Here is an 18550-nt window from a genome sequence, read left to right as displayed (position 1 = left end):
CTGTGGACTTCTGGGCAAGTTACTGTCTTAAGTTTTTCATTTTTGAAATGATGAAATAATGTCTATTTTATGGACTTATGGTAAGCTTTTTGTGAGCAAAAAAAAAGCATGTAAGGAGCTTGGTTGGCTCAGCACCAACTGCATGGTAAGAATTCAATACAAAATTAACTCATTTGATTTCAGGAGAGTTTTTCCCCCAAAAAATTAAATTTCCTTTATGTCCTTGCATTTAGGAAATGAAATATTGCTTATGGTGTTTTATGAACTAAGAGTGTACTCAGCTCCCAAGTAGATTAGAACTGATTGTATTTGATCCCATGAAAATGGAGGTGCCCAACTTGCTATGTCCCCTAAAGGCCTCACCTACCTACTCTCCACCCCTTCAGGCTCTCCTTTGTATCAAGTGTATGTCTGGTTGGAGGGAGAAGTGGCACAGAAGTTGTATCATTTGCCATTGTCACACCACAGGCTGCTATACCGAAAACATACCAGTGAATCTAATCTCTTCTCTTAGTGGAAAGAAGGGTATATGCTCCCAGTGCTGTTTTTCTTCCAGGTGGAGGAGGAACTTCTCAGTTTGGGGCCATATTTGATCATCATTGACTCTCACTTCCAATTTCCCACTTCCATACTCCCTAAGTTAGGATGCAGCTCTGTGCTTTACAACAGCTCATAGCCTCATCAAAGTTGAAACGAACAAAGATTTACTGATCTTTATAACAAGCAAGGCAACGCTGTTTAAAAGAAAACAAAAAATGATTCTGTTGACAACTCATCTTTTCATCTGTCAAACTCGGTGGTTGTGCACTAATGGGGATGGGATGGCAAACTTTCCAGGTCATTCAGCCTTCAGCAGCAGTACTTAGGGAGATTACTGGTTTGCTGAAATATGAATATAAAACACCTCACTCATCAAATTATTTCCTAGAATAGTTTGCTGGGTGGAGGCTCACCAAGTTAATAACTGAACCCAACCCACAAGTTTATTGGCAAAGGACATATTTATGCTTAATGACTTTGTATCCACCCAGAAAGATAAAGAAGCTTTGATATCCTGCTCAGTTGACTGGGAAGAGGAACATGACTCATTAGGGTATTAAACCAATCTTTTGGAGACAGCCTGGGGCAGATGATGAGTCAAAAAATAGAACTTTTAAAAGAAAGAAAATCTTGTGCAAGAGAAACATAGGGCAGGATGAATAATCTTTGCATTATTAACATGTGAGTCAAGAGTTACGCTAGCTTAGAAAAAAACTAAACACCTCTGCTGTAGAACATTTCCTATCTAACTATACTGTTAAATGATCTAAGGTATGTAAAAGATCTATCCCAGTGTCTGGCTGGCAATTAGTGTTACTCAATATTTGTTTCTTTCCTTCATCTCTGGTTTTGCCTTTTTTTTTTTTTGAAAAAGAGTATTTTGAGAGAGTATTTCTATAGTTTCATGTAAATTCATATTTATAAGGTATTAGTGTTTAAAGTCTAGCTCTCTCTGTTGGTTTTATTATTGACAATAATCAAAGATGACAGCAAATTTAGTCATCTGTTTCAAATTTCTACCATATGGTTCAGAAGTTATTTGGGGGAACATTTTGGAATGAAGACTGTTATCTCACTTTGGTATACTTACTATGATTTTGCCCAGAAAAACCCTGTACATATAGCCAGAATATGAATTTTAAAGTATCACTGGTAACTCCATGTAACTACTCATTTTTGAGTGCTAAACTACCAGATTTGATATTTTAAATTTGGAACCAATCTTTCCAGTTCTTTCCCTGAGGAAATAAATTCTTTGAAATACTAGCAAGTTAGAGCACCTTTTTAGCTCTTCCACAATAAATTATTCGGCAGGCTTAGAAAAAATGATGACACAAGTACTATTAAAAATCATTGCATTCTGAATCAGGGTGACAAACACTCTCACACATAAAACCAAATGTATATAAGGAATGAACAATCTAAAATAATTGAGTGCCTCTTTTTCAACCCCACCCAGTTACCCAGCTGGTGTTTACTTTATGTGTGCAGGTAGCATATTTTTGGGACTTCATTAAACTTAAATGTATGAAATAGACTCAAAAAATTTTTTTTTCTCAGTAACATTTAATTATATGTCTCTCACTTAATGATGTTTTACTAAAGTTGATCTTTTCTAGAATATGCTAATATTGCTATCTTCTAGAGCCAAATGTAAGTAAAAATAATCACAAGGATTTGCCTGACTTAGTATATATAAAATTTTGATGGGTTGGATATTATCTCTTTCTAGAATCCGCTTTCCTGTTTCAACTCACTGCCCTTCCCCATGCCCCTCTGCTCCAACATACACCTTTTTGGGCATGTTTCACTTTAACAGATACAACTTTGTTGTTGGGCCAGTCTGTCTATAGACAGGATGTAACCTGTAGGAAGGATGACTGGTGTGCCAGGAGGAGTGAGGCTATCAAGCTGAAGGGCAAGTCTACCTGTTTTCTTTGCTTCTTTACCCAGTATCTACAGAGTAAGCCACTGTAACTCAACAGTGTGAGGAGTTGTGACTGATGTCCAGCTCTTTGTAAGAAAAGTGTACGTATATAGAAGTGTATGTGTGTGTACTTACTTGTGGGTGTGGGCGTGTGTATGTGTGTGTGTGTGTGTGTGTGTGTGTATGCAGGAAAGAACTAGCATTGTGAAATATCCTTAAGCACCCTTGGTCAGCCTGCCTCTTTTTGAAAAACAACAATAAAAACAAACTACTTTAAAAAATCTCATGACAGGAAATAACACACTGGAAACCAGAGAATTGTGATGTGGAAAACTCTAAGAACTCAGAACAATAGAAACTAAATAATTTATTAAAATAGCATGTATAATGGAAGTTGAGAATAAGTAGGAAGGGAGCTTTAGGAATCAGCTTAGTTTACTACGCATCTAATAAGGTCATGAAAGCAAATATGAGTCAACTATTTGCCAGGTTTTCATAAGCATCATTAGATTTTTAGTGCTCTCATCCTCAAATATAATTGTAAACTATATTCTTTTTTGCAATGCAACTTTCTTAAATTCAAATGATACTGGTAAAGAATTGACAAAGAACTGATTGCATAGGTTCTCATAGGTTCAAAACAAAAGTATTGGTAATTAGAAAAAAATCTAAGTAATAAAGATGAATGGGTTATTGTAGAATATAAAATGCATCTATGTCATATTTTACATTAGTTCAGTTAGAAAGTTGTTACTATTATTGGGGTGCCTGGGTGGCTCCATCGGTTAAAGGGTCTGACTCTTGGTCTTGGCTCAGGTCATGATCTCACAGTTTTGTGGGTTCAAACACCACATCGGGCTCTGTGCTGACATCATGGAGCCTGCTTGGGATTCTCTCTCTCCCTCCCTTTCTGCTCCTCTCCCACTGACTCTGTCTCTCTCAAAATAAATAAATAAATAAACTTAAAAAAAAAGAAAGTTATTATTATTTACTCTACTATTATGGGTAGAAATGCCATGTATGTGGCTAGTTATTAGAGAGCCATTGGTTTTTTGTGTGTGATATGGTATATACCAAGAATACACTTCTGAAAATCATTTATATCCACATCTGACCTAGATGATTATGGAAAGAGGATAGTGGAAGTAATAATACACATATATACCATACAAACAATACCATAATGAAAAGTGTTAAGGAATAAAGTTCTTTATCAGTTCTAATTGTTTTATTATCTTCACAGTCTATCTGATTTTAAGAACTGTATTTCCCTTTTCTTCCTTTAGACACAGAGCACCTCTGTTGTCTTATCATGAGCTCTTTCTCACATGGCCTTTAACTTTTTAACGTTTGTTCGTTGACCTGCTTTGTTTTGAGATAGAAAGTCAAAGAAGGGGGAAAGTGGGTTACTAATTATCATTACCTTTTCAGAGTTAGTGCAAGTGCATGAGAAACTAAAGCCCTATGGCAGCTCCTCATAGACTCATTGTTTAGAGTTTGTTTATTCTGAAGAATTTGCCTTGTAATTTTGGTTCATAACATGCACCTTACTATTTTTATATTAATTTTTTCCTTGTCATTATTCTGCATTCTCTTTTTTATGTTTGCCTCAGTTTGATTAATTACCCTTCAATACGTTGCCTTGTCCCTCATTGATTGACCTTTTCTTCGACATATATTTTATATTGACAACTGACCCTTTGGAAAAAAGGCAAGAATAGATTCTACTTGTTGCCAAGCTTCCCTAACAATCTTACACCATGATGCTGTTTTGGAACAAAGTTTGAGGTAGTTAATAAATTATATCTTGAAATGATCAAAGAAGGGATTGCGTATTTACACTCAAAACAATTTGCTACAAACTACTGAATGCTAAAATTGAACTAAAAATGCATTTATCTACATGAACTGCTTGAAGTAATTGATTCTAAAATGCCTGTTTTTCTGGAAGTACAATTTCAAACCATAATCGGATGGAGGATAAAAAAATTCCCCAGACTTTTATACTAAGTATGAAAAGTCAGGTATGAGACTGATGTTTCTCTGACTAAGCCTTGTGCTTTATAGAACTTGTTATATAAAATGGAATCTTTCAGATAGCTGAAGGGGTATTAAAACAATAATCTTTCAACTATGCTTTCCTTTTCCAATAACCGGCTTGCACGTTACTCAGCATATTCAAACTTCCTTCTTATTAGTTTTTAAAAATTCTAGGAAATTACTGTTCATTGTATGCTATGAGAGATTTTATTACAGGATTAAAGTCCTTTCCATAGATAATAGGCTCTTGAAGCAGGGTACAGGTATTCTATACCATAAGCCAACACTATCCTGCCAGGTGAATCTTGAAATGGAACAAATTTAATTATTTCCTACTTTGTTTTATGGCAAAAACAGCCATGTTATAAACCTTGCAGGCCACATCTTACCTCAAATTCTCCATCCTGGATCTAACTAACCATCTTGTTTCTGTGTTCAGAACACTGGAAAAGCTTCAGGGGGAAAAATCCTGCGAATTTTTTTTTCGATATGCAATACTCTAATTCATGCTTTTCATTCAGTGTCTGCTGTGTCCTCACTGTGGTCTTCTCTTAGGGGAGGGGGAGGGGCATCTCTGGCCACTCTCCTATCATCACTTATTCTTAGCCTTGCTCTGCACCACCTTCCTGTATTTGGCTACAGATGGACTTTCTCTTACTTTACAGACAAAACCAAAGCACTGGTGAGGAACCCTTCAGCTTTACTAACTGCCACCTACAAACTTATCTGCTTCCACATACATCATTACAGTTTTCTTTCTCTTACAGTAGAAAGAGTATCCTCCTATTGACGAAAGCTAGGCTGCTCATCCGTGCTCCTGCCCACAGGCTCTCCGAAGTCCTCATGCCTTTTGCTCAATCGTTTATCCTTCCCCTCCTCTTTATTTTCCACTGGTCACTTGTCATGAACCTCAGTTCTCTGCTCTGCCATAATGAGGATATTCTACAGGTTCAGCTCTCCTCCTTTTCTTCTCTCATTTTGTGCATCAGAAAGGAGATCTTACCCACATCCATGTCTTCAAGCTCACATTAAAGATATCAACATCTGCCTTTAGCCCTGACTGCTCTCCTGAGCTCTTGATATCCACAGAACACCTTGACCTAAATGCCAAAAGACACCTCAATATTAAAATGTTCAGAATGGATCCTTTCTAACTAAGAAAATTTGTATAATCTTTTCTGTTTTCTCCTTGTGGATGATTGGGATGGTGCTATGATTGTCTAATCTTGAAACCTAGGCATATCTTCATCTTCTCTCTCTCTGACTCTCCCACCTTCAGAAAATTACCAATCTCTATTGAATTTAATAATAATTAATAGTACTTAATATGGGCCAGTCATTTTGCTAAGAGTGTCCTCTTTTTTTCTATTTTTTAAAAATTTCTAATTCACATTTTTCTAATGTGTCCTCTCATTTAATCTTCAGAGTTACCCTATTATAGGTGGCTACTATTATCTCCATTTTAAAGGTCAGAAAACTGAGGCACAGAGAGGCAAAATAACTTGCTGAGGTCACAGGATAATACAAGAAATAAAGCTGGGATCTAAACTCAGGAAGTTTTATTATAGAGGTGGCCTTTTAACAACCATACTATGCTGATCTCTAGCATGTCAAGATCCTAAATACCTCCTGAATTCATTTACTTCTCTTCTTTCTTATTTTAGCTGATGTGGTTCATGCACTTCTTATTTCTTGCCTGTGTAACTTTCTACAACTTCCTACCCCAGATCCCTTTTCTAGGATATGTCTGATTAATAAACCATAATCAAATTTTCTGGGGTATTGGCTAAGCCAAGTCTTTGTAAAACAGAAATTCAAATCTTTACTTCAGGGATATTTATTCAATTACAGGCATACCTCGGAGAAATTACACGTTCAGTTCCAGACCATCACATAAAGCCATAAAAGTTGTGTTTACACTGTACTGTAGTCCACTAGGTGTGCAATAGCATTATTGCACTAAACAAACAGTGCACATACCTTAATTAAAAATACTTTATTGTTGGGGCACCTGGGTGGCTCAGTCAGTTAGGCATCCAACTCTTGGTTTTGGCTTAGGTCATGGTCTCATGGTTTCATGAGTTCAAGCTCCTTGACGGGCTCTGTGCACTGAGTTCCCTCTCTCTGTTCCTCCCCACTTGTGCTGTTTATGTCTCTCTCAAAATAAATAAATAAACTTAAAAAATACTTTATTGCTGAAAAATGACAACCATCTTCTGAGCTGTTTCAGTAAGTTGAAATTAGTGATCATGGGTCACTGTAACAAATATAAGAATGAAAAAGTTTGATATATTTAGAGAATCACCAAAATGTGATGCAGGGAGGAGAGCAGATACTGTTGGGAAAATGGCACTGACAGACTTGTTCAACTCAGGGTTGCCAGAACACTTTTTTTTTTTTTTTACTTTTTTGTTGTTTTTACTATGCACTACATTAATTCAGTGCATAACCTTCTAGAAGGGGTAGATGAACATAACTGAGTTATTTTTCTTCAATCAGGAAAATGCTTCCTTAATCAATGTTCTCCAAACCCTTTGATACATAGTAATGATAAACTCTACACATGAGCCTCTTTCCATTAAACTCTACTCATATGAATAATGGGCAACACTTTTTCCCTTGTCCCCTTTAGTGAGCCTTGGATATGCGCAGTGGCTATGCTGGGGATGATCAAGCACACAGCTATGATGCCAATCTGGGCAGAATGTGGAACCACATTGCATTATGGTGGCCAAGGCCTAACCCTTCTATCCTAGCCCTTTAAAGGTGACCCAGCCTCTGGGTTGCCAGAGGCCTTTAATTTGTAAAAAATGCAATATCTGCAAAGCACATATTAAGGTGAAGCTCAATAAAACAAGGCATACCCATATGTATTTGAATTTTTTAGCATTCCATGTGTTCTCTTTCAGAACAGTGATTATTTGTATGTTGTCCATATTTGTCATCTTCTTTCTTATAATGTTATGTCTTTGTTCTTTTCTATTTCATTTTGATATTTCCTCAAGCATGTCTTCTTTGTCCCTGACTATATTTTTATCCATATCTATTTTACCTTTTGTTGATTCTAACGACAAGTTCACCTCTGTAATAGTTTCATTTTATTCTTTTATTCATCCCTGACCTGAACTCCATAAATACACTTCTCAGCTCTGTTCTCTTCATCTCTTTTTTGATCTCTTGTTAGTCTTTCAGGCTCTCTCTCTCTTTTTTTTTAAGGAGGGCAAATTTTAGGAAGTCACCACTGGTCAGCCTGCCTCTCTTTGAAAAACAACAATAAAAAATAAACTACTTTGAATAATATCATAACAGGAAGTAACACACTGGAAACTGAAGAACTGTGGATGGGAAAATCTAAGAACTTTGAACAATATAAGCTAAATATATATTCCAAGATTCTTTGAATCTTGGGAGAACTATTTGTTTGACATTGACCTTTTTTCCTAGGCAAGGTCCTGAAATTCTGTGTTCTTTATTTGACTTTTGTTTCTTTTCTCTGTATTTTTTCTTCAGTATCTATGTTTCTACCAGGGAAATGGATGTTCCAGAAAGAATGAAAGATAAAAACAGGTGATAGCTCCTAAAATTAAAAAAAATAATTGTATATAACAAGCGTTGAGAGAGAATTTTGTAAATTCCTTAATCTTCCCCTTTAACATACCAAGAGCTGAATCTGGAGAATTTGGCACATAGGTTTCTCATGTAGTATAGAAAGGATACCTCTTAACCAATGATAGTGAAAATTTTTATGATCTATAAGCAGGAAGCTTGCTTTCTGATAGTAGAAGGAATATATGGTATAGGGAACATCAAAAAGGTTGCCTGTTTTCCAGCATGGAAAGAAGGGGAGAGAGGGGAGGCGGGAGGGAAGAGATTAATGAAACATGTGTCCTAATTTTGCATGCATTAATTACATGAGGGTAATAATAAGGGTGAGGGGGTATGAGCTCTTGCTTTTGTCTCCTACTTAGGATTATGAGAGAAGCTTACCTTCCAGACTCCCCTGTGGCAATCTGCGCCATCAACTTAAACACAACGGGATCATGTATTTAGAGGCTCTTAAGTTTAGTTTCCCTGTTGACTTAATTTGTGGCCCTCCAGAGGCTGACCCAAGGAAAGGATTTGGGTACAGAAGGCTTTACTTGAGATGTATTTCTACGAAACACCAATAGGTTACTGGAGAAATTAAACGAAAGAGAAGAAAGCCAATAAAAGTGTTGTGTGAGCAGTACTCAGTAGTCTTCTTCCTTTATAGGGAAAGCCCCAGTTCTCCCCTCTCCTGTGTATCTCTTTACTACTCATGCAAAACACTTCACTTATGATACTTCTGGTCTCCAAATGTGTGGGAGGTTTTCCAGGCACCAAACAATTCCCCATGACATCAACTGGGTATCCTACAATTTAGCTAATTTCTGACACTCTCTACCTGGAGACAGCGTCAGAGCCCACAGGTTAAGGGCTCAGTCCCACAGTACTACTGTCACTTTACTTTAGATGCCAGTTACAAGTTGTAGATCCCCAGATTACCCACAACTTCTGTCTGATTTGGATACAAATTGGGGATTCCCATGACCCCCTCCTCAGGTTCAATTAATTTGCTAGAGTGGCTCACAGAGCCCAGGGAAACACTTGCTTACATATGCCAGTTTATTAAAGGATATGATAAAGGATACAGATGAACAGCAAGAGGGAGAGGTGCACAGGATGAGATCTGGGAGGGTCCTGAGCACAGGAGGTTCTGTTTCAGGGATTTGTGGTGTTTTACCCTCCCAGTTTAGATGTGTTCACTCACTGGGAAGCTCCCTGAACCTCTCACTATTGGGATTTTGTGGAGGCTTCCCTACCTAGGTATTCCCTACATAGGCATGATCAATCATTAACTCCATTTCTAGTCCCTCTCTCTCCTCAAGAGAATAGGAGGTGGGACTGAAAATTCCAAGCTTCTAATCATGGCTTATTCTTTCCGGTGACCAGCCTTCATTTAGGAGCTATCCAGGAGCCCAGAGTCACCTCATTAGAACAAAGGCACCCCTATCACCCAGGAAATTACAAAGGTTTTTAGGCGCTCTGTTCAGGAAGTGGAGTCAAAGCCCAAATATTAGAACAAAAATGTTGCTAGTGCTCTCAGCACTTAGGAAATTACACAAGTTTTGGGAGTGTTGTGACAGGAATTGGGGAGCAGAGGCCAGTACACATTTTGTTCTATTATCTCACAGTTGTGCTATCAAACAAGTTCCTGCTGTGGACAGAGTCTAATCCTGCTGGGGGACACTGGGGAATAATTTAGAGCTCATACCTCAGGTTATCCCACACCTAAGGTTAAGGAGCTAAAGTATCTATCTACTGTCTACCAGACAGTCATTAGTTGAGGGCTGCTTCCAAAGGGCATTAATTCCTCGGCATGTGAAAACTATAGTGTGAGTTCACACTGCTGGCCACAGAAAACCTTTAGTCAGGGAAATGAAGGCATTGGGATATGAAAGTCAGGCTGGTGTACACAGAAATGATAAGTGTGAGGGAATATTAGCTGGGCCTGACAGCATCAGATATACCTGTTTTTTCATTCCAGGTGGCATGGATGCTGACTCTACATGGCATCCTGGTGGCAAGGCTCTATGACCCCAAAGCTGAGGCAGGGAGGGGACCAAGTGGAGACATGGGAGCCTGCAGCCAGGAGGGGCTGAGAGGAGGTTATGTCGGCACTGCCTAAGCCGGAAGCACAAAGTAGGAATTTAGAAGGCATACAGTGTTATTTCACAGGTCAATTGTTGGACATATGTTATTTGTTTCTGTCTATAACAATTCTGACCCTTTTCAAAGCTTCCAGCCTCTTTTTTAAAAAAGTTTATTTATTTTGAGAGAGAGAGAGAGAGAGCACACATGCTGGGGAGGGGCAGGGAGAGATGGAGAGAAAGAATCCCAAGCAGGCTTCACAATCTCAGCACAGAGCCCAGTGTGGGGGCTTGAACCCACGACCTCTGACATTATGGCCCAAGCCAAAACCAAGAGTCGGACACTTAATGGACTGAGCCACCCTAGCACCTCTCTAACTTCTGATTAGTAGAAAAAAATTGTTAAGAAAAAATTGTTAAGAAAAAAATGTTATGACATTTAAAACTTTCTCTAGCTCTATAGCCTCAACAGTCCTTTTGGGTCAAGTTCAGTCTCAAGGAGGATATGCTCAAGTTCTGAGGTATCTTCTGTTCTCACATCTCCTACCTGTGGCTCCTCCACAGGGAAGCGGAAAGAGAAGTGTGTCTTACCTGACCTTCTAATGGTGGAAGAGTCAAAGTTCTCAGGTGTGATATTCTCTGTGTCCTCTGGTTTCTAGGGTGTAAAAAGGATAATTTTTATTCATGTGAGACTGAGGTAGAAGGTTTATTTCATTTAGCCACAATCCCAGTTATAATAATTCTTTACTGGTTTTGCTCACACGAGTGCATATATTTGTTATCTGCTCATTTTTCTCTTCCCTCTTATCTGGCAACAAAGTCCCTAATCCTCTGGACACAGAAATGGTCATGTGACCTAATCAGAGTGCATCACCTACTGGTCACAGTGATTATTAATTTAAGGTATGGGCTTGTAACTCAGGCTGATCCAGTCAGAGATTTTTGTCAGGATTTTCAACCTGGAGCTGAGAAGAAATTGGAAGGAAGTGAATCTGGATCTACAGAAACAATGTCCCTTCCTTTCCTTCCCCTCCCCCATGGGTTTCTGTTAAGTTTCTCAGGATCCACATAAGAGTGAAACCATATGGTATCTGTCTTTCTCTGTATGGCTTATTTCACTTAACATAACACTCTCCAGTTCCATCCATGTTGCTACAAAGGGCCATATTTCATTCTTTCTCATTGCCACGTAGTACTCCATTGTGTATATAAACCACAATTTCTTTATCCATTCATCAGTTGATGGACATTTAGGGTCTTTCCATAATTTGGCTATTGTTGAGAGTGTTGCTATAAACATTGAGGTACAAGTGTCCCCATGCATCAGTAACAATGTCCCTTCCTTGGTGGAGAAATGTTCTGAGAAAAATGAGAATAACATATTCACTGAGAAGTGGAAATGAGAGTTAGAGGAGTCCTGTTGAAATCCAAATTTCTGCTTCCAATCACATGCAAAGCCAACTCTACCTTTACCCTTCTTACAGTTTGGTTATGTGAGCCAATTAATTTCTCCTTTTAGGGTTTGCTTCTAATACTTGTAACCACAAGAATCTACAAGGGAAAGTTAATATTGTTGCTTTGTTTGTAAATGAATAGATTTAATGAAAAGTAAACTCAAACCCTCAAGAATGTAAACTTGTACAACCACTTTGGAAAAACATTTTGGTATATCTGCTGAACTTAAAGATATGCATACCTATGATCTAGGAATTCCACTCCTAGATAGTCACTCATAAGAAACTTTTGCACTTGGGCACCAAGAACATGTCTAAGAATGTTTATAGCATTGTTGTTGTTTTGTAATAGGAAAAAAAAAGAAAAACTCAAACTGGAAACAAACCAAATGCCTTCTGTATGAATATAAGAATGGGTACTTTATGGTATATATTCATACAATTGAATATAAAACATTGAAAATAAAGTACATATATATTTATTGACATGGTAAATCTAAAAAATATAATGCTGAATAAATAAAATTTATTGAGTTTTCATCCTACCACATGATTCTATTTATATAATGCTTAAAACATGTATAGCTAAACAGTATGCATAATTGTATATACAGCATACATGTGGAAAAAAAAACTGCAGAGAGAAGCATGCAGTGATATTTGTAAAATTCAGAATAGTTTTTATCTTTTATGGGGGAGAAAGGGAAACAAAGATTTTGTTGTATTCTATTTCTTAAGTTTTGTGGTGGGCACATGGGTATTTATTATCATTCTTTAAGTTGTGCATATAAATTGTACGGTTTTGTTTGTATGATAAATTTCATTAAAGCAAATCCAGTTAATTGATTTTGAAGTAGCATATTATTAAGTTAGGTCCATTTTCTGGCTCCAAATAATAAACCACAGGAAATTAGAAACATTTAAATTCAGTTTCATGGAAGCAGTTGTCACTAACTCTGAGACCAAGTTGGTTTTGTTTCAAGTTTCTAGCTATTATGTAACTTAAAACAAATGATAAAACAAACATGGGTATCTCATCCCAAACAGTTTTATCTAGATGTCAGATAGTATTAGTCAATTTAAATAATGAAATGATAAACCATGGCCATTGACTATATTTTCATCTTCTAATGTTCTGGTTAACGTCTTAGTTTAGTTTCTGAAAACATCCTGCATTTATTTTGCTGTAGATGTGTTTAGCCAAAGTCACAAAATGACAACTTTTGTCCTTGTGAATCTCAGAAAATTAGTCATCTTACCCTTTAGGGCATATATTATTTCTCCATGTGGAGTTGGGAACCATAGAAACTATGGCTGAAAGCATTGTTGGAATAAGCAAACGTGACTATTTTTAAGACTGAAGATTTTGAATAGAGTCAGCACTCATGAGTAAGTCATATGGAATTAGATTGGCTATATGTTTAGTGTTGAATGCATCCTGGCAACCTGTGTTCAAATGTCTTCCAGTTAAACATAACAACACCTCCAGGGTGAGTCCTCTGGGTCAGGACACAGATAAATATTTACATGAACCTGCTACACAGCTGTACTCTATTATTTTAGTAGTTCATGTGGAGAGACAACTCAAATGTCTAATAAGAATGTCTAGTGTCTCCTTTTAGCTTTACCTACTAAATTTGCCTCTTTAAAAACCTTAAAAAATTTTTATTGTGACATATAACATACATACATAGAAATACATAAAACACAAAAGTAAATAATTATGTTTAAGGGGATACTAATGTAAACGCCACCTAGGTAAAAAAAATAGAACATGGCCATCACTCTAGAAATCCCTCATGCATCTTTCCTCATGGCAACTCCCTCTGCACCTTTTAGAGGGAAGCACTATCCTGGTGTTTTCATTAATTCCTTGCTTTGCTTTGTAGTTTTGCCTCCTAACTATGCATTCCCTGAAATATAGTTTAGTCAATGCCTGTTTGTTTTTAATGTTTACAATCATAGCGTTTATATTATTGCCTCTGGCTTCTTTTGTTTGACATTGTATTCCATTGGTTCCATCCCTGTTATTATACATAAGTGTTCTCTTAAATCTCCTAAATCTTTCTTACATCTTTGATCTGTCATGTTTTGTAATTTCTACAGCACTCTAGCGATGGGAAGTATCAACAATTCTACTTTGGTATGTATGTAATGGTAATCTCTCTGATTCTTCCACCATACAATATTTTTAAAATTTTGTAACATTTACTGAGTATCTACCATGTGCTAGGACAGCATGAGACCCTATTCATGTAATGTTGCTGTACTCAGGATAATTCTGAATAGTGGGTAGGTTTAGCATAGTACATATTTTCACAGAATAAACTGAAATTTAGAAAGATAAGCTAAATTCAAGGTATAGACTCTCTGATATTCACTTACCAGATTTAGTTACACTTAATTATCAGCTATCAAATATTTTTATTATACATTTATTGAGATGGCAAATATAAAAAATATAATGCTGAATAAAGAAAATTTATTGATGATTTTAGTCACATTGAGTAAAATAAGTAAACTTGCCATTTCATAGTAGTCTTTGTCTATCTCACCAAGCTCTTGACATTTTGCCTTAATGTTCCATTGGTGCTTGTATAGTTTGTACTCCCCTTATGGTAACAGCCTTTCTTCTACTATTCATTACAAAAATTCATTACATTGACAACTTCCTTCTGGTCTATGGCACCTGTAGGTACTGCTGTCTGTGAACTTCTCTTCATAGGAGGACTAGAGAGATGACAGCTCCTGTTATAGGAATCCAGGGAGAGGGCAGTCCAAATAGGCAGGGTCACAGGGTGGTAAGAGCACAGAGCTGGGAGTTAGCCATCTCAGTTCTACACTTGTCATTATCTAGCTACGTGGCCTTGGGTAAGTTATTTAGTCTCTCAGGCTCAGTTTCATCATGTATAAGTGAGGGAGTGGGTCAGTAATTTTCAAACTGTAATTCAAGAACCATCCTGAGTTCTCATTTTAAATGCAGATTTTCAGGCCTCATGGAAATTTCCCAGTGTGAGAGTCTGTATGTTTAACAAGCTCCCTGAGTGATTCTGATGCTCACCATGAGTGAGGGCCAAGTGAGACGATTTTCTTATTTTATTTTATTTTTTTAATTTTACTTTGCTTTATTTTATTTTATTTTTGCAGAAACTACTCAGACAGTGTCTCTTCCCTCTTACTCCCCCAAAGGAGGAGAAGAACGATTATCAATGACCAAGGGCAGCTGCAAAGACAACACCCAGAGTGAGCTTCACAGGAAGGAACACTGCACCCTCTCCTCACAGTTTCAGGTACTCTACACATTCAGAGAAACTTCTCTAGTAACAAATGATAGAAATGATCCCTGAAGATATAGTCTTGACAAGTGTCTGATATTAAAATCCTGGGATAGAATTTGAACTTTTGGTACCTTAGTATCTTTCATCAGATACTTATTTCAAAGAGTTCTGTTTTCTTTTGTTAATAAAAATAAACATAAAGCCATTAAAATTTAAGATGCTAAGTAAATACTGACTATCATTGCATGGAGTAAACAACAATAACACAGTCTAAGGTACTAGTTATCAAAACAGCTTGGGACTATTTGGTGTTCATACACTGAATAAAAATATTAGTGCCTCAATAGAATTGCATCCATATCATTAAGAGGTATTAATACAGTGTTGCAGGAAAAAGCAGCATCGCCTGTCTACAAGACACAGCAGGATCAATATGATTGACAAGGAATACAGAGTTCCATGCAGTCTTATTAAGAAAACAAAGTAGTTGTTTAGACTCTTAAAAGTCAGCGTATTTAATTATAAAATATGCCAAATATATCACCCAACAGATTGGAGACAGTCTGTTGGCTGATTTATTTTTACTTTGATATGGCACTCCTTGCATATTTTTCAAATTCTTAAGTGACTATTCAGGAGGAAAAATCTCCTGATACCATTTAATACTTTCCTGGGGGATATTGTTTATATTCTGAGGAATTGAAGTCACCCAGCTAATTGCTTCCATTTTTTGTGTTTTCTGTTTCACGAGGAATAACCAAACTGAAATTCTGTAGCAGTTTTGACTTTTCTCACTCAACAAACTCTTCGGTGGTTCTCAAACCCATACCTGAGGCAAGCACCTCACTTATCAGTGAGAAGACTCAAAAACCAGTAGGTAGGGGGTGTAAACCAAGTGAGATGAGAACAGAATCTCCAGGAATATGTGTAATTTTGAAAAGTTCCCAGGGTATTTTTCTCTAGTGTTTGAGTTCCAAATCTGGGTCCCAAATCTGTCAAATAGCAATTATTCATATATGTATTCATAAGAGGCTAAAAAGCTTTAAATACAGTACTTGTTATGGTCCTGTAAAAACAAGACATTACAAATGGGAGTAAACAGGGAACTTAACTACCAAAAGTATATAAACGCTTGGCCAAGAATGATACTATTTTCAAAATAGTATGGTTATTGATCGCTACATTGGTATAGACATTTTTACTTTCTCAAGCTGTTTCCCTTTCTCTTTTTACCGTTGCCTTCTTTCTAGCCCACTAGTAAGGTAAAATAGATAAAACTTCTTAGTAATTATTCTCACTTCCTTTTCTTCCTTGTTTTTCATGAAAGACTTGGAAATTAACTTGACCCCTGAAGAACAGGTAGATTGATTACTTGAGAAAAGGCAGATAATATATCAATTAGAAGGAAGGGTATGCTCAATGATTAGTACATAAGAGCAGCTGAGAAGTCCTTCTTGGCTGAGGCACAGTAGGAGGGTGGGTATGGGATGTATAGGGAGGACCAATCCTGGTGAAATGTCAAATGTCAGGCTGAAGTGTGAATAAGAAAGAATGAGGAACCATTGAAGATTTTAAGGAAAGAATCACATTCAGTAACTGCCATTCTAGAAGATTCATCTGGCAGCAGGATAGTGTATGACTTGGAGAGAAGAGCAAGCGGAAGCAGGGAGAGTAGTTAGGAGGATTGAAAGCAGATCCTAGATGAGTATGTCTCCTTCACAAGTTGCCATTTTGTTTTTCTTAACTTCGAAACTTCTTGAAAGAGCTGTGTTCACCTACTGTCTTTGCAATTTTATTTCTGACTCATTACCTCACTGAAATGGTTCTGATGAAAATTACCAATGACTTGACTGCTAAATGGAAAGGTCTTTTTTTCCATCATTATTTTCTTTTACCTACTCTGTAGTGTTTAGAAATGCTGACTTCTCTCTTCATCCTTAAATATTTTTCTGTTGGATTTTTATAACATTGTTCATTTTTCTCCCTCCTCATACTTTTGATTACTTTTAAGGATCTTTTAATGATTCCTTTTACTCTGTCAACACCTTATATATTGTGAGCATCTGGAATTTCATTCTTAATCTTCTTACATCTCACTTGTGAACCATCCACACCACTGCCAACTTCTAACTCATGGGCTTCTATAACTTTGCTTATTGTCTGTGGCAAATCCCAGAGTCACAGCTTATGTTCACATGGTTCTCCCAAACTACAGACTTATGTTCCATTGCCTTTTGGACATCTCCACTTGAATGACCCATAAACATTTCAAAATCAACATGTTTAAAACTAAGCTCAATATACCCCTTCCAAAGCCTGCCTTTCCATCTCCATTGCCTATCTCAGTTAATGAGTTTGCTTTCCAATTATTTGGCTAGGCTAAATCTATCCATGCTTCTCCATTAATATTCACATGTGGCTTATTTTGTCTTGTCTTGCTGGTTCTTCATCTTCTCTGTACCCCATTGCCCCTGCCTTTATTCAGGTCCATGTAGTTTTCCACTGAGACTCTTTCTAACTCATCCCATTCCATTCAGTCTCTCTCTACTTTAGTCTAATCCTCCACACCGTCATCAGCCATATTTTTCTAAAACATATCTATACACCTCTATAGTTCTCTTCTGATTAAAAATAGCTCCCACTCTCCTTGGTGTTAGGAAAGAATCCAAAATTCCCATTATGGCATTCAAGGGATATTTTGGCCTTAAACAATTTTTCCAAGCTTCTCTCTCAACATTGCTCAAACACTTAGTCTCTGCTTCATTTAGGCTAAATGATGATGGGAACACAATCCTCCATTTCCTGTCTCTGTAGTTTTGCACATTTCATTCCTTTCACATTCCTCCTGAATTCTTCACCTAAGAAACTTATTCTCTTGTCAAAGGACAACTCAAATCACCTCAGAGACTGGCTTATTAATGCTAGACCTGAGGGCATCATTATCATAGATTTGGAGTCTGCTCCTCAGTTTAGCAGGACAGAAATCTTAAATTTTCTGAGCATTCAGATCCAAGTAGATTGATTCATATCAGTTAGACTCATGACATTCACATAAATATAACACTGAGCCTGTTTATTAACTTACACTGAAAGCATAACTATCAGAACTTAAATTTCATAATCACTAGTATGAGAACTTGCTTCTCATAGGAAAATCTCCATGGGAAGCTACATTATAATCAGGTTGTTATTGAGCATTGAATTGGTGCAAGAAGATTAAGGTGGGTGATCATAATGGCTGTTGCCAAGACAGACTGATGCATCTGTGTTATAAGGATATATGTGCCAAGAAGCCAGACTGAATGTGGAAACATGGCCAACGTTTTGCCTATCTGGGATAATTCTACAGACAGACTAGGAAAGCTATTGCTCCCTTTTTTAGACTGCAGAGCACACTATGTTCCTTTTGGTCCCACAGCCTTTCTCTATAGCTGTGGAACTTGAACATCTCAAGCATTTTTATCTGTGATTATAAATATAGCCCTTGTAATTGTGATGTCTCTGATGGATTCTCCTGCCTGTGCCCTGCCAAGGAACTTCCAAGAACGCTTGCTTGGGTTTATGCATAAGCCTTGATCATCCTTCTATGCCATAACCAACTGTATAACCTTTAAATCTTGGTATTTCTAAAAGGGCCATCTC

At 37.1% G+C, this 18550-nt stretch overlaps 1 non-coding gene and 1 pseudogene across 1 annotated transcript; both read right to left on the bottom strand.

The window, feature by feature from the left end:
• Positions 1 to 7018: 7018 nt before the first annotated feature.
• LOC122488964 lies at positions 7019 to 7225 on the bottom strand (annotated as a pseudogene).
• Positions 7226 to 14779: 7554 nt separating this feature from the next.
• LOC122490736 lies at positions 14780 to 14989 on the bottom strand. The gene has a single exon (XR_006299252.1). It is a non-coding gene; the product is annotated as a small nucleolar RNA U3 (small nucleolar RNA).
• Between the last annotated feature and the right edge of the window lie 3561 nt (positions 14990 to 18550).

Source organism: Prionailurus bengalensis, chromosome B2, assembly GCF_016509475.1.
Source record: "Prionailurus bengalensis isolate Pbe53 chromosome B2, Fcat_Pben_1.1_paternal_pri, whole genome shotgun sequence".
NCBI lineage: Eukaryota > Metazoa > Chordata > Mammalia > Carnivora > Felidae > Prionailurus > Prionailurus bengalensis.
Note: the sequence above shows the minus strand (reverse complement) of the source record. Positions and strands in the feature narration are given on the sequence as shown.